Source organism: Perognathus longimembris, chromosome 3, assembly GCF_023159225.1.
Source record: "Perognathus longimembris pacificus isolate PPM17 chromosome 3, ASM2315922v1, whole genome shotgun sequence".
Classification (NCBI taxonomy): domain Eukaryota; kingdom Metazoa; phylum Chordata; class Mammalia; order Rodentia; family Heteromyidae; genus Perognathus; species Perognathus longimembris.
The window spans coordinates 85,965,861-85,980,859 of NC_063163.1; positions in this window are offsets into that span (position 1 = coordinate 85,965,861).

Genomic DNA, 14,999 nt, shown 5'->3' on the forward strand with positions numbered 1-14,999 from the left:
AGACCCTCCCTGCTCCCCTACGGTGGGCAGATGGCTGCTTTTCTTATTGAGGGCCTGGGTTCGAGTCCAAGCTCTACCACTTGGCAGGTACCTCCAGCCTCCCATCTATAGGGTAATGCTCCCAGATGTGATGCCAGGATCAGATGAGCCAATGCGTGTGGACAGCAGATGCCTGGCTGTCCCCAGGGACCACTGTCACCTACCAGCATCATCATCAGGGACTCAAGCTCTCCTTCCTCTCAGACACTGGACCCAGGGAGGCCAAAAACCAGGAAGGAAGCGTGCTTCTCTCTCTCCCTCTGTCTCTCCCTCTGTCTGTGTGTGTGTCTTTCTCTCTTTCTCACCTAATATCCTGTCCACAGAGGCAAAAGGGAGAGAGTTTGGGGGCCACTCTGAGGGTGAGGCAGATCCCCGGGGCATCTTCCCCCTTCCCAGTGCTCCCTGCCCCTCGAGCTGTGCCCACAGCCTGGCATGTAAGAACAGCAGATGCCTGCCCGGTGCGGGAAGAGCACCCCTCCCTCCTCCTCAAAGCTGCATGTGTCTGGAACTTGTTCCTCTCACAATTTATTATTAGGATTTGGGGCAGATGGTCCAGGCGTGTCATTTACCCTTCAAAGAAAAGAGGGTAAATGGTGGTGTGCCCCCCCCCCCAAAATCGGGACTAACAGGAAATGTACCCAAGTCCGTCAGCAACTGGGAGAGAGCCTCATCTCCTCATTTTAGGGCAGGGGACACATGGAGGGACACTGCTATCACACCATGACTTGAAATGCGCCTGACCCAGAGACCCACACACAGGCTGTGAGGTACCTTGCACCCACCCCAGCTGAAAAGCATAGACTGTGGTCTCCATAGCTACTTATTAAACTTGGGTATGTCATTAAAATTCTCTGGGACTTCAGTTTCCCCATCTGGAAGATGAAGGGGATTCTAGAGGCCATTTTGCAGGTGGGTGTAAGGCATTGATGATAGTATCATATGGTGAAGGCCCAAAGTACTGGAGGCTTCTGGAGGCTGAAAAAAAAAAAAAATCCAGCAAAGACCCGAATTTCCTGTGATGAGCCACACCTCCTCATACTTTCACTCAGGCCTGACCACACCCTGCCAGTTTCATGATTGGAGCAAGGGACTCTGTGTGAGCCAATCAGAATGCCAGTTTAATGTCTAATCTGTATATATTATTGTTTTATATTTTAGCCAGTTCTGGGGCTTGAACTCAGGGCCTAGGTGCTGTCCCTTAGCTTTCTCTCTCAAGGCTGGCACTCTACCACTTGAGCCACAGCTCCACTTCTGGCTTTTTGGTAGTTAATTGGAAATAAGTCACTCACAGACTTTCCTGACCAGGCTGGCTTTGAACTTTGACTTCTAGATTACTGAGTAGGTAGGATTCTAGGCCTAAGCCACTGGCACCCAACTGATGTTGATATTCTTTTTTTTTTTTTTTCCAGTCCTAGGGCTTGGATCAGGGCAAGCACTGTCCCTGGCTTCTTTTTGCTCAAGGCTAGCACTCTGCCACTTGAGCCAGAGCGCCACTTCCGGCTTTTTCTGTGCATGTGGTGCAGGGGAATTGCCAGGGCTTCATGCATGCTAGGTGAGCACTCTACCACTAAGCCACCTTCCAAGCCCCTGATGTTGATATTCTTTATGACACCTTCATCACACATTTGCCTATTGCAGCTGAAAGCATTCCTAAATTCCAGAACCCATTGCCTAAAAATAATTCCTGATCTGAGGGATGGCAGGACAAGAGCAGCTGGCCCGGGAGCCTCCGACTTTTCCATGTGGCATTCCAGAGGACTTGGGAGCCCATGAGAAATGTGCGAATCTCATTTAAAGGGATGTGTCTGTTGCCGGACACCTCCTCCAGGCAGGAGGTGGGGGCCACATGCTGGGTAGGTGCAGTTTGTATGAATGGCCGTTCTTTGCCCCTGGGCTTTGGGCTCAGATTGAATTCACTGGAGCCGTAGACCCCTTTCCTCCCCTGTCAATTCTAACAACTGGCCTTGAAGGATAAGCCTGTGCCTGTGAAGGGGACGGCGGGGACCCTGAGCCGGGAAGCGTGGGGGACCCTGAGCTGGGCAGTGCTGCGTGGGGGACCCTGAGCCGGTCAGTGGGGGGGGGGGGGACCCTGAGCGGGCAGTGCTGCGTGGGGGACCCTGAGCCGGGCAGTGCGTGGGGGACCCTGAGCCGGGCATTGGGGGGGGGGGGACCCTGAGCGGGCAGTGCGGCGTGGGGAACCCTGAGCCGGGCAGTGCGTGCGTGGGGGTGGCTTTGGTCTCAGATCTTCTGCTTAATGACAGAATTAAACCTATGTTCGGAGAACCTGCCACGCGTGGTGCAGAAAGACACCCACACTGGGCTTTCACACCTGGACGGCTGGGAGGAGACAATGGACGCTTTTTAAGAGTTATTTTACAAGCTGCAGCAGCTTATTTCGTGCCCGGGATGGGGGAGCCCTGCGGTTTCCCCGAGGCCTGCGAGCCGCCGCTGCGCCTCTGCCTGCGCCCAGCAGAGGGCGCGGCTGCCCCCGCTCCCGGCTGCCACTCACCGGGCTCGGCCGGTCCCGCGCGGCCCTGGCTCGCTGCGCGCCCCCGAGCCCGGCGCGCGCCCGCGGCCCCGGAACGCGCGCCTTTGTGACCGCACAGCGCCCACCCCGCGTTCCCGCCCGAGCCCCGCCTCTGCCACCCCGGGACCCCCGCCCGACTCCAGGGACCCCTCCCTTCCCCCTCCCCCCCTGCCCCCCCCCCCGCTGCTCTCCCAGCCACTAGAGAGAGACAGAGACAGAGAGACGGACAGACAGACAGAGACCCCAAACCGTCACTTTACCACTGCCAGGAGCTGGGTGCCAGGCAGCCGTGGGCCTGGAGGGAAACCGCGGTGCCCAGTGCCCGCTCACAGGGACCTCAGCCCTGCAGACTGCAATTTCTCACCAGCGAGCTCTGAGTACCCCAATCCCAAAGGTGAATCTTGGGGTCCTGGCACAAGAGACAGCCGCTGGAGGTGTATTTGTATGTTTTGTACCCATGCTGGGGTTTGAACTTGGGGCCTGGGCACTGTCTCTGAGCGCTTTCTATGCTCAAGGCTGGTGGTGCTCGATCATCTGAGCCACAGCTCCACTTCTGGCTTTTCGGTGGATTTGTAATGCAGGCCCTGTTGGGGGTGGAACTTTTTCTGTCAAACTGGTTGCTTGATATAAGCACGGTCTTCTTAAAAGAAGCTATTTTAGTTAAGCCACATCCCGTTTTAAGAATTGTCCTAGCAGAGAGCTGATGACTCACACCTATAATCCCAGGTACTCAGGGGACTGAGATCTGAGGATCCATGGTTCAAAGCCAGCCTGGGCAGGATAATCTATGAGACTCATCTCCAATGAACTACCAAAAAGCCAGATATGGAGCTGTGGCTCAAGTGGGAGAGTGCCAGCCTTGAGTGAAAAAGCTAAGGAACAGAGACCAGGCTCTGAGTTCAAGCTCCAGTAACTGCACCAAAAAATAAATACATAAATAATCGTATTTGTTGGACATTTGCATAGGACACATGCTTAGCTTCTGGGCAGTTCACTTCCTTTCCTCCCAGCCCTGTGTCTAGAACCTGGTCCTGGCCAAGGCATGGAGGGAACCCTTGCTTCCAGCTTCCTGTAGGATTTGACAATGGGAGGAACTAACAGGAAAGCAAGTAGGAGTTGTCCGTGCTCAGGCTGCGTCTGGTCTCATCTCAGAGCCGCAGCTTCTGTATCTGGGATCTTTCTCCCAGCACCAGCCTTCTATCACTCCCCTCCTCATGCCTCCTCCTCCTGCTGGCTCTGTGCCTCAACCAACCTCCCCGCTCCCCTCTGCACATGCTCTGACACTTCTCTAAGCTCCTGACCCTTAGGGCTGCTGTTTGGAGTCAGGGCTCTTCCGGGGAGGGGGGAAATCAGGGAGGGGGGGAGAATCTGGCCAGCTGGGCCCGTAGCCAGTGCTCACTCCAATTTAGCACCAGGAGTGATGCCAAGGGTGGGCCACACAAGTCCGGCTGGTGCAAGAGAAGAGCAGCCTGCAGGGGGCGCCCCAGACTAAGGAGAGGGGCTGCCCTCCCCACCTGCCTGGCAGTGGCTTCCAAGGCTGAGAACTGCCCAGCTAGCCCTGGCCCGGTTCACCCCAGAAGGAAAGCACAAGGAAGCCAGTGAGGGTGAAGGCACCCAGGCACCGGCACAAGCAGGCTTCATGCCTGCAGCCAGCACATGACAAGGCACTGACCTGGGAGGCACCCCAAGATCAGCACCCAGCGTGCTGTGTGTGTGTGTGTGTGTGTGTGTGTGTGTGTGTGCATGCCAGTCCTGGAGCTTGAACTCAGGACCTGGGCAATGTCCCTGAGCTTTTGTTCTCAACGCTAGCACTCTACCACTTGAGCCACAGCTCCAGTTTTGGTCTTTTTAGTGCATAATTGGAGATAAGAGCCTCACAGAGTTTCTTGCCTGGGCTGCTCTGAACTGTGATCTTTGGGTCTGTGCCTCCTGAGTAACTAAGATTATAGGGCTGGGAATATGGCCTAGTGGCAAGAGTGCTTGCCTCCTACACAAGAAGCTCTCAGTTCGATTCCCCCAGCACCACATATATGGAAAACGGCCAGAAGGGGCGCTGTGGCTCAGGTGGCAGAGTGCTAGCCTTGAGCGGGAAGAAGCCAGGGACAGTGCTCAGGCCCTGAGTCCAAGGCCCAGGACTGGCCCCCCCCCAAAAAAAAAGATTATAGGCATTGAGCCCCCAGCACCTGGCATGGGGGAGTGGGCTGTTGGGGGTCAGTCTCCCCTTTCTCCAGCATGCAGCTCGGGACCCCTGTACTGTCTCTAAGGCACAGCAGTTACACCCCTGCAGCCAAGCCAAGGCCACACCTTCCTGAGGAACACGCAAGCTGCTCCCACCCCAGCTTCCGACTACCACTGGACCCAGCAAAAGCCGATCCCCACTTCTCCTCCCCAGGAATTGTAGCTGGCTTTGTGATGGCCCTTGATCCACAGAAGGCTAAAGGGGTGGAGCTTCGTGGTTACAGGTTAAGTCTTAGGTAGGACTGACCAGCCGGCATGAAACTCAGAAGCCGCCATGTTGTGAGAAAGCCCAAGATGGGGTCACCCGGGGGAATGAGGCCTCCGGTCACCAGCCTGGCCCGGGGGAAGTAGGGACCCCGGGGCTCAGCTCAGTGAACCACCCAGCCAGGGCCATATGGGACCGAAAAACTACCCAGCTGTTCCCCACCAACAGGAACAAGAGTAACCTTACAAACAACTGCTATTTTTTAGCCCCTAAGTGGTGGCAATTATTTTTTCTAGGACCCTGTTGATATGAGGTCCTTATTAGTGTCGCTGATAATTATTATTAGGAATAATCGAATGAGTGCCATTTTCAGGTCTTATCATGGCAGGCCAGGCCATTTGGACACACAGCTGCCATGCCTTACTGCATTCACAAGCAGTCACATGACATGCACACAGGGCCAAGTCACTTCTAGAGAGTGTGGCGCCCCAGGGTATGGTCTGAGCTTTGCCCCTGCACTGGCACAGTGCTGGGGGCTTCTGGGGCTGGGAGAGGAGAGGCACAGACCTGGGATGCCAGCACATGGCACCCCAGGCAGCCCCCTGCAGGCAAACGGGGAACACACTGCCCTCCTTTGCAAATGCAGGCTGTGCACCAGGCCCTGTGGCTCCCTTTTGAAGAGGCCTGAGCTCTCCAGCCCCCCCCTCCCTCCGCCCAGCCCTGCCCACTTTTTCCCTTTTTCTCTTGGGTCCCTGGGCGTGCAGGCTGAGATCCCAGAGTTCAAGCTTTGTGTCTGGGAAGCAATCCCCTCCTCAGACAAGCTTAGTGCAATCTGCCTGCAGCGGGGGATCAGCCCAGGGATGCTCAGGTGACCTGCCTTAAGCTGGCCCCCGTGACCCCGAAATTCTCTCCTGAGATTCTGGCTTGGTGGTCATGGAGGGATGCCTCATGGATATTCCTTCCTTTCCTGGCACCTCTGCAACCCAACACAGGGACTCGCCGTTGAGTGCTCTCCTTCACCACCCAACCCCACCCTGCCCCGAATCTGGGTCACGCTAAAGTACCTCTGAATTCCACACGATTTAATCTCCCACAGAATAAAAGCTGATCAAATCAGTAGTCATCCTATTAAAGGGTTGGAGAGCTGCGGGAATGTTCCGGAATTATTGTGCTGGGGGTTAGGTTTTCCTGCTACTTCTGGTCCTCAAACCCCACTTCTCCTAGGGAGGCCACCCCTGTCTCCCCTCCATCTGTGCTGTCTGCAACTGACCTCCGACAGAGTGGAACGTGGCGCACCTAGGCTCCTGTCCAGTCCTCCTGCCATCAATTAGAAAAAGGTTCTTATTTTAGCCACATGCCAGTAACCCATGCCTGTAATCTCCACTATGCAGGAGGCTAATATCTATAAATCAAGGTTCAAAGTCAATCCAGGCCGACAAATCAGAAAGATTCTTTTTTTTTTTTTTGACCAGTCCTGGGCCTAGAACTCAGGGCCTGAGCACTGTCCCTGGCTTCCTTTTGCTCAAGGCTAGCACTCTGCCACTTGAGCCACAGCGCCACTTCTGGCTGTTTTCTATATATGTGGTGCTGGGGAATCGAACCCAGGACTTCATGCATACAATGCAAGCACTCTTACAACTAGGCCACATCGCCAGCCCACCCTTCAATTAATTATCCAGCAAAAAGCCAGAAAAGGATCTGTGACTCAAATAGCAGAGTGCTCACTTTGAGTGAAAGAGCTAAGCAAGAGTACAAGGCCTTGAATTCAAGCCCTGAATTCAAAGGGGAAAAAAAGATTTCTGGTCCCAAATCGGGGACAGGCTCCCCAAGCCCTGCCCGCCACTTTATGCCACAAAGGGTAGTAGCCAGATTCTAAGGCCTGGGGTCTCATGGTCTCCCTGGCTGGACAGCCTTGAGCAAGTGGCCTGAGCTCTCTGTGTCCCCTACAAAGGGAAGTGGTGGTGGTGCTTGGCCCTCAGGTTTTTTTCAGAGGAGTGGGTGCATGCCTAATGCTTAGCACAGCCTTTGCCAGTGGCAAGGACTCCATGGAGGCTGTTGTAGAATGAGGGTGGGTTTGAACATGCCATTCCCTCTGGAGAATGCCTTTCCACCCTGGCTCATCTTTCCAAGATCAAAAGTATTTCCTCCGGATTGCTGAGATGTCTTCCCCGCCCTACTCCTCTGTGCCTCCTCCTCCTCTTCACCCTACCTCTTTCCTCTTCTTCCTTCCCTTCCTTTTCCTCTCATCACCAAGAAATAAGTGACATGGCTGGGAATGTGGCCTAGTGGTAGAGTGCTCACCTAGCACGCATGAAGCCCTGGGTTTGATTCCTCAGTACCACATAAACAGAAAAGGCCAGAAGTGGCGCTGTGGCTCAAGTGGTAGAGTGCTAGCCTTGAGCAAAGAGCAGCTCAGGGTCAGAGCCCAGGCATGAGTTCAAGTCCCAGGACTGGCAAAAAAAAAAAAAAAGAAAGAAAAGTTAGTGACATGGGAGAGTTGAGTGAAGTGGAAATCGTCAAGACAGGGGCAGGCATGGGATGCCTACAAGAGACAGTGCAAAAGTCCTGGGGTAGCTATCGAGGGACTCCCTGAGCAGACCTGGAAGGGGAGGCTTCCAGATGGTGCAGAGCAGCCATGCCGCCTGGAAGACAGCCTTGCCGGGAGGACAGACAGACAAGCTGGAGAGATGTGGGGAGGGCTTTTTGCCGTCACCCTCCCTTGTGCCTTCTACCTGCCAGGCCCCCAAGAAGTGGAGGACCAGAGAGCCTTCTGATGGGGGGGGGGGCAGAGCAGGTGGAAGGGGGCAGGTAGAGTGTGGGCAGCAGATAGAGGGAGGGCAGGTAGAGGGTGGGCAATGGGCTTGGAGAGGCTGCCAGAACTCCCCAGCACAGCCAAGGCTTTGCTATTGGCGAATGGCAGAGCCAAACCCAAGCCATGGTGTTGGCTGGCTGCCGCTGGCCGGATCTAAAAATGACCTTGTAGATTGGGGACCATCCCCCCCCCCCGACCCTGACCAGTCACAGCCTGCATTATGGGGTGGGGAGCGGGCCAACTCATGACCTGCTCAGCTGCAGTCCTGGTTCTGTGGCCCCTGTGGCTTTCCTGCTGGCCTGGGCTCTCTCCAGCTGGGTCAGGGTTAAGCAAACAAACCCGGGATTCCAATCCCAACTCAGCCCTTCCAAGCCTGGCAGAGGGCTGAAGTCACAGAAATGAAAGGCACAGGCTCTCCAAGACCCAGCAGGCAATGAAATGGTTCACATTTGACTTCCAACCACATCAGATGTTTGAATTTAAAAAAAAAAAGACCCCAACTCAAAATTCCTCAGGGAAGTGGCATGTCAGGGTACATGCCTGAACTGAATACCAGCAAGGAAAAGAAAAAGCACCCTCTTCCCTCTGCCCCCCACTATTTTGACCAGGGCTTAGCCAAAAGTCCCCATCACCCCGAACCTGCCCCTAGCCCCTGAGCAATTACAGCATGATTTTTACTCCTTTGTTCCCTTGTTAACAGCCATATAAGACTCCAAATCCAGTACCTTGCACAACCTCCATACCGCCACCGGAAAGGCTGTGGCTCTCCCTGGCAATAAACAGTCCTAGCCTGTTGAGAACCAAGTTGAGTCTATTTCTTTTCAGTTCTCTCCGTTTTCCTAACAGCTGATATCTGAAGATCATGGTTTCAAGTAGCCAGAGCAGAAAGTCCATGAAACTCTTATTTCCAAATAATCACCAAAGCCACGGGAGGGAATGCTGGGACCTGGCGCTCCCCCTCCCCTTCCATTTCCTGGCCACCATGAGGTGAGCTTCCCCACAGGCCTAAAATCCACGCATTCGACCTCTAAAACTGAGCCCAAACAAGCCTTCCATCTTTTTAAGGTCATCGTCTCTATCATTTTGGCATAGTCACAGTCACTGGACTGACACAAAAGGGTGCATTTTACCAGGCAGATGGCTGGTGTGGACGGCAGGGGCTCTGCTCTGTGGAGGAATGTGGGGAACAGTGCAGAGCACACCTGGGCATCCCCCCACCTGAGGAACTTCCACCAGTTGTACCCAAGGGGGGGCTCCCTGGCACCTCCGCTTCACCCCTGCATTTACTGAGCAAGCCTGGGGCAGAGCCCAGCACAGGGGTCAGCAGCAGGGACAGGGCAAAGGGAGGGAGGGATTTTGTTCTGGTGGTGTTGGGGGTGGGGTAGGTGGGGAAAAGAAAGTCTGAGCCATCAGGCTGGCTGGCACAGAAAGGCCATGGTGACAGTACTTGGCAGGGCAGCCAGCTGCCAGCTTTGAATCCTTGCTCAGCCCCCCCAGGAGCCATTTGCTTCGCTTCCGGGCTTTGCTTCCACATCTGTGCAGGGAGATTAATTATAGGACTTCTTGTGAGGTCACATGAGTGAGTCACAGCAAGCGCTCAGGACAGGATTGGGCACCAATAAGCCTGCCTTCCGCCCCGGCTCTGAGCATTCTGCAGCAAACTTATTGCAGTCCAGAATCAGCAAGCCAAAAGCACTTAATAGTGAAGAAAAGGAGTTGAGATGCCCAGGGATCCTAGATCCTCAGGAGGCTGAGATCTGAGGACCACAGTTTGAAGCCAGCCTGGGCAAGAAAGTCCAAGAGACTGACTTAATCAACCACCCAAAAGCCAGAAGTAGAGCAGTGGCTTGAGTGGTAGAGCACTAACTAGCCTTAGAGCACAGAAATCTAAGGACAGTGCCTAGGCCCTGAGCTCAAGCCCCAGGACCCACACAAATAATAATAATAGTAATAATAGTAGTAGTAGTAGTAGTAGTAATCTTGGCCCTCCATCCAGACCCTAATCCCTGCTCTGTCCTCTGCAGGAGCTGCAGAGCTGCAAACCTGTCTCCAGAGTGTGCAAAGCAAGCTGCTCTGCAAATACAAAGGAAGCAGGGAAGCAGAGGGAAAAGTTAGCAAGCCTTGATCTGACACCCCCAGGGTTCACCCACCTGCACCCTGAGCTGCCTGCCCACCCATGAACTTATTTCAGTGTATAAATACCCAGGGTGCAGGAGCCTGGCTGTTCCAGGCTGCCAGATCCAAGTCCCTGTCACGCCCTCTCCTCCTCCCTCTTCTTGAAGTGTATCAGTGATTCTGCGCAGTGTTTAGCAAGCTCAGCTGCATTGTCTGGAGGCAGCCTTGGGAAGTCCCTGCACCTTGCAAAGAAATAGCCCAGCACCAGTGGCTCACATTAGTCATCCTAGCTACTCAGGAGGCTGAGATCTGAGGATCACAGTTCAAAACCAGCCTGGGCAGGAAAGTCCGTGAGACTCTTATATCCAATGAAAGCCAGAAAGCCAAAAGTAGAGCTATGGCTCAAGTGGTAGAGCACCAGTCTTGAGTGGAAAAAGCTCAGGTACAGCGCTCAGACCCTTGTTTCAAGTCCCAGTACTGGCACAAACTAAAAATAGAAACAGGAATTTTCTCTAGGCTGTCCCTTTCAGGTGACTGCTGTCCTGAAAACAAACTCCAGCCCTCACCTGCCTCTCCTGATGGCCCTTCTTTAAAGGTGGGCTCCCTCCCCTCCCTCCTTCCCTCCCCCCTCCCCTAGGCCTTGACCGCACTGGGTGTCCTCTGCTTCCAGTAGACCCGCCCACCTTCCTGGCAGGCCCTTTCATTAAGCAGCTGGGCCTTTATGTTCTGGAGGATGCTCTTGGATTTTTGGCTGAAGACACCAAAGCAAGACTGCCAAACCATTTTCAGAAATAATTTTCTGAGGCAACTGAAGGACTCTGAGGCCAAAAATTGCCTTCAAGTTCAACTGCCATACACAGACCTGTCTCTATCCTCCAATTGACTTCTCGCCCTTCTTCAGGTAAGGTTACCTTGATTTTCCTCAGGATACCCCTCCTGCTACAACTGCTGCATTTGGTCAAGATGTTACTTTCATGTCCCCTGATCAAGTGGTCATGTAACTTGGCCTGGTCAACCGGAGCCTTGCAGGCCTCTGGCCACAATGGTTGACAACTTGTCTGGATTAATGACAGCGAGGCCCATGGTTTGTGTTCCATCTGCTGGGGAGAAGAAGCTGCCATCCTGTCTCGCTGGTCCTAGGTTGTAGGCATGGGAGGCTGCTGTGACCCCAGGTGTTAGGAAATGAGAGTTCTGACACCCCAGGCTAATTCAAGAGCTGGACACCAGCAGGCACTGCCTGCTGCTGGAAGCTTAGGATTACAATAGTGGCCAAGTACCCGAGGGTTATTGCACTACTGCTGGTTAGAGCCCAGGTAACTAGAGCTGTTTAGTCCCTGCCTTCTAAAGCCTGAAGCAATGGACCTCTGGCTCTCAGGGCTTCCAGCTGGGTCGCTCTGGCTGTGCCCAGCAGCCTCTATGCTTCAGGCATCCAAAGGCTGAGCACTTCTAGCCCTGGTAGAGCTTTTCACCTACCCATAATTCCTGTCTGGGTAGAGCAGATGGGCCCTAGCCAGCTGATTGGTAGCTGGTGCTGGAGGGAGGGGGGAAGCAAGGAGATTTGTTTTAAATATTTATTTCCCTTGGTGATATCATGATGCTGACTTTGGGCTTTGGAATTTAAAAATCAATCAAAAGCCATCTGTAAGCAGGGTGCAGTGGCTTATACGTCTAATCCCAGCTACTGAGAGGCAGAGATCAAGAGGATTGTGGCAAAAAGTTAGCAAGACCCCATCTCAACCAATTGTAAGAAACACAGGAAAGCATAGTATGAGAATCACAGCCCAGGCCAGCCCGGACAAACTTATATTGAAAATAGCTGAAGCAAAAGAGACCAGGGACATGGCTCAGAGGGTAGAGTGCCTGCCTAGCAAACTCACCTTCTGATGTGAGCAGCAAAGGCTTTCTTTCTCTTTTCTTTTTCTTTTTCCTTCTTTTCTTTTTTTTGCCAGTCCTGGGGCTTGAACTCAGAGCCTGAGCACTATCCCTGTCTTCCTTTTGCTCAACGCTAGCACTATCCCTGTCTTCCTTTTGCTCAACGCTAGCACTCTACCACTTGAGCCACAGCACCATTTCCAGCTTTTTTCTGTGTATGTGGTGCTGAGGAATAGAACCCAGGGCTTCATGCATGCTAGGCAAGTACTCTACCCCTAAACCACATTCCTAACCCTAATCCTCAGTTCTTTTGCTCAAGGTTAGTGCTTTACCACTTGAGCCACAGTGCCACTTCTGGCACTTCTGGTTTTCTGGTGATTAATTGGAGATTAGAGTCTCATGGCTTTTCCTGCCCTGGCTGGCTTAGATCTCAGCCTCCTGAGTATCTAGGATGATAGGTGTGAGCCACCAAAGCCTGGCTGCTTTCTTTTTATTATTATTTTAGTTTTTATTGTCAAAGTGATATACAGAGGGGTTACAGTTACATATGTAAGGTAGTGAGTACATTTCTTGTCAAACTTGTTACCTCCTCTCTCATTTTTCCCCCATCCTCCCTCCTCCCCACTTTGTTTTTAATCATCTCATTTTTTAAAATAAACCTTGAACATAAACATGATAATTCTCAAATTGGGAATCACTCAAATGCCTACCAATGGCTGAACAGATTCTTACCTATGTATAGACAAGCACTACTCAGACATAAAAAGAAGCAGGTACAGTGACTCATGCCTATAATCCTAGCCACTTGGGAGGCAGAGATTAGAGAGAGGTTTGAGCCCAGCCAAGGTGAAAAGTCCTTGAGATCCTCATCTCAACCAATAAAAGCTGGGTGTGGTGACATACACCAGTCATTCCCACTGTGGCAGGAAGCCAACTAGGAAGATCATGGTCCTGGCCTCCCCAGGCCTAAACTGCAAGAGCCTGGTGGTTCACGCCTGTAATCCTAGCCACTTGGGAGTCGGAGACCTGAAGGTTTTGATCTGAAGGTTGAGATCTGTGGTTTGAAGCCAGGAAAGTCCATGAGATTCTTCTCTTCAATTAACCACACACACACACACACACACACACACACACACACACACACACACACACACACACAGAGAAGTGGATATGAGGACCAAGTGGTGGAATGACAGCCTTGAGCAAAAAAGCTAAGGGACACTGCACACACACATACACAGAGAGAGAGAGAGAGAGAGAGAGAGAGAGAGAGAGAGAGAGAGAGAGAGAGAGAGAGAGAGAGAGAGCACGAGAGAGAGAGATAGCGCCACAGAGCCAGAGAGCTAGTAGAAGTTAGTTCTTTACTTCTGCACCTCCTCGTTGGTTCCCTCTGAGTCAGGCCCCTCTCTGGTTGGCTGATTCCCACTGATGGGCTCTGGCGGGGTGAGCTGTCTAGGGGAGGAGGGCAGGGGGACAGAGGCTGGCCTGTGTCCCCCATCTGACATCCTTCCTCCTCTGACCCTCATGAAATGAACAGAGCTCAACATGCCTGCCACATAGCCCATGGAGAAACAGGCAACTGTGCGGATGGAGACTGGCCGGTCAACCCATGGGACCATGGGCCCTGATGAAACAGGTGCAGAGTTGAGCTTCCAGCTCTGGCTCTGTAACCTATGAGTTGTGTGACCTTCAGCAAGCATGACGACCTCTCTGTATCAATCTTCATCTGTAAAGTGGGGGTGAGAAGGACCATCTTTGGGTTCCATGAGATCATTCTTGGCACACAGTAAGCAAAGGAGTGCACAGTATTTGTGTCTGTATCTCTGTTTATTGTTTGTCTGGCTCACTGGGTGATGCTATGAAAGAAAGCTTGTCTGCCTTGCTCACACATGTCCCCACCTAGAGCAATGGTGTTGACTCCGCTTCCATTTTCCTGCTCCAAACACTCCAGGAGCAGCCCAGGGTGACAGCCATCATGACCTCCACAGGCAAAGTGTACAGCAGTACCAGGCCACCCCCACACCCAATGTCACCTGGGCTTCCAGGACTAAAGACACTTGAATGACCTTGGTGGGTGGAGTCACCACACTGGCGAGTGAGCTGATGACTGAGTGAGGTAGAACAGGATACTGATCCCAGCCTGGTGGGCCCTGAACTTCCACACGGCCATGGGCGGCAAGGATCAGGATGTGTATACCCCAAGGCTGCAGCTGCGGCCCCTAAATGCATCTGAAAACAAATGCCTAGGCTGGGCAACCACCTGGGTGGCATGTGGGGAAAGGGGTTCCATGTGTCCCTCGGGCCTTGACAAAGACAAACCAGAGGCTCAGGCTACATTTCCAAATACAGCTGTCATCTGCAGCCCCAAGGTGGGTGGCACTGGGGTTTTTTTTGGGGGGGGGGGTGGGGGGCTGGAGAAGGATGCACTTGGGGAGGAAGGGAAGCCAGAGAGGCATGGGCCAGTGTTTCTTAGGGAAGCTGTGGAACCCACGCGGGAAATCTGCACATTCCCAGCTTGGGTCTGAGTGCATGTGCATGCCTGTAGTCCTGGGGGAGGGATGGGGGGCTGTATAAGCAAATATTCCAAATATCGAATTTTAATAAAGCAAAAGGGAAATAAGATGAACTCAACAGACAAAAAGGATTTACTTAGGATGAAAACCTGGGACAGGGACCAAGTTTCCTTCAGCCAGAATAGAGAGGACATGGCTAGGGTTTTTGTTTTTTTTAATCAGGCAGCAAAGGGAGTCAGGGGTGGTGTTTCACAGAGCAGGCAGGAATGGGAACAGGGGGAAGGGGGTCTTTCTGCAAAGATGAAGACTGAGTGGAAGAGAACAATGTTGAGACACAGGATAAGGATTTTTTTTTTCCAGTCCTAGGGCTTGAACTCAGGGCCTGGGCACTGTCCCTATGGTTCTTCTGCTCAAGGCTAGCACTCTACCACTTGAGCCACAACACCATTTCCAGTTTTCTGGTGGTCATTTGAAGAGTCTCATGGACTCTCCTACTGAGGCTGGGTTCAATCCATGATCCACAGATCCCAATTTCCTGATTAGCTAGGATTACACATGTGAGCCACCAATGCCCAGCCAGGATAGTGGTTTTTTGTTTGTTTGTTTGTTTTAACAGCATCTGTGTTCAACACCAGACGTGGCCCTTGGTCACAGGCTCTTCCAAGGGTCACAGGCTCT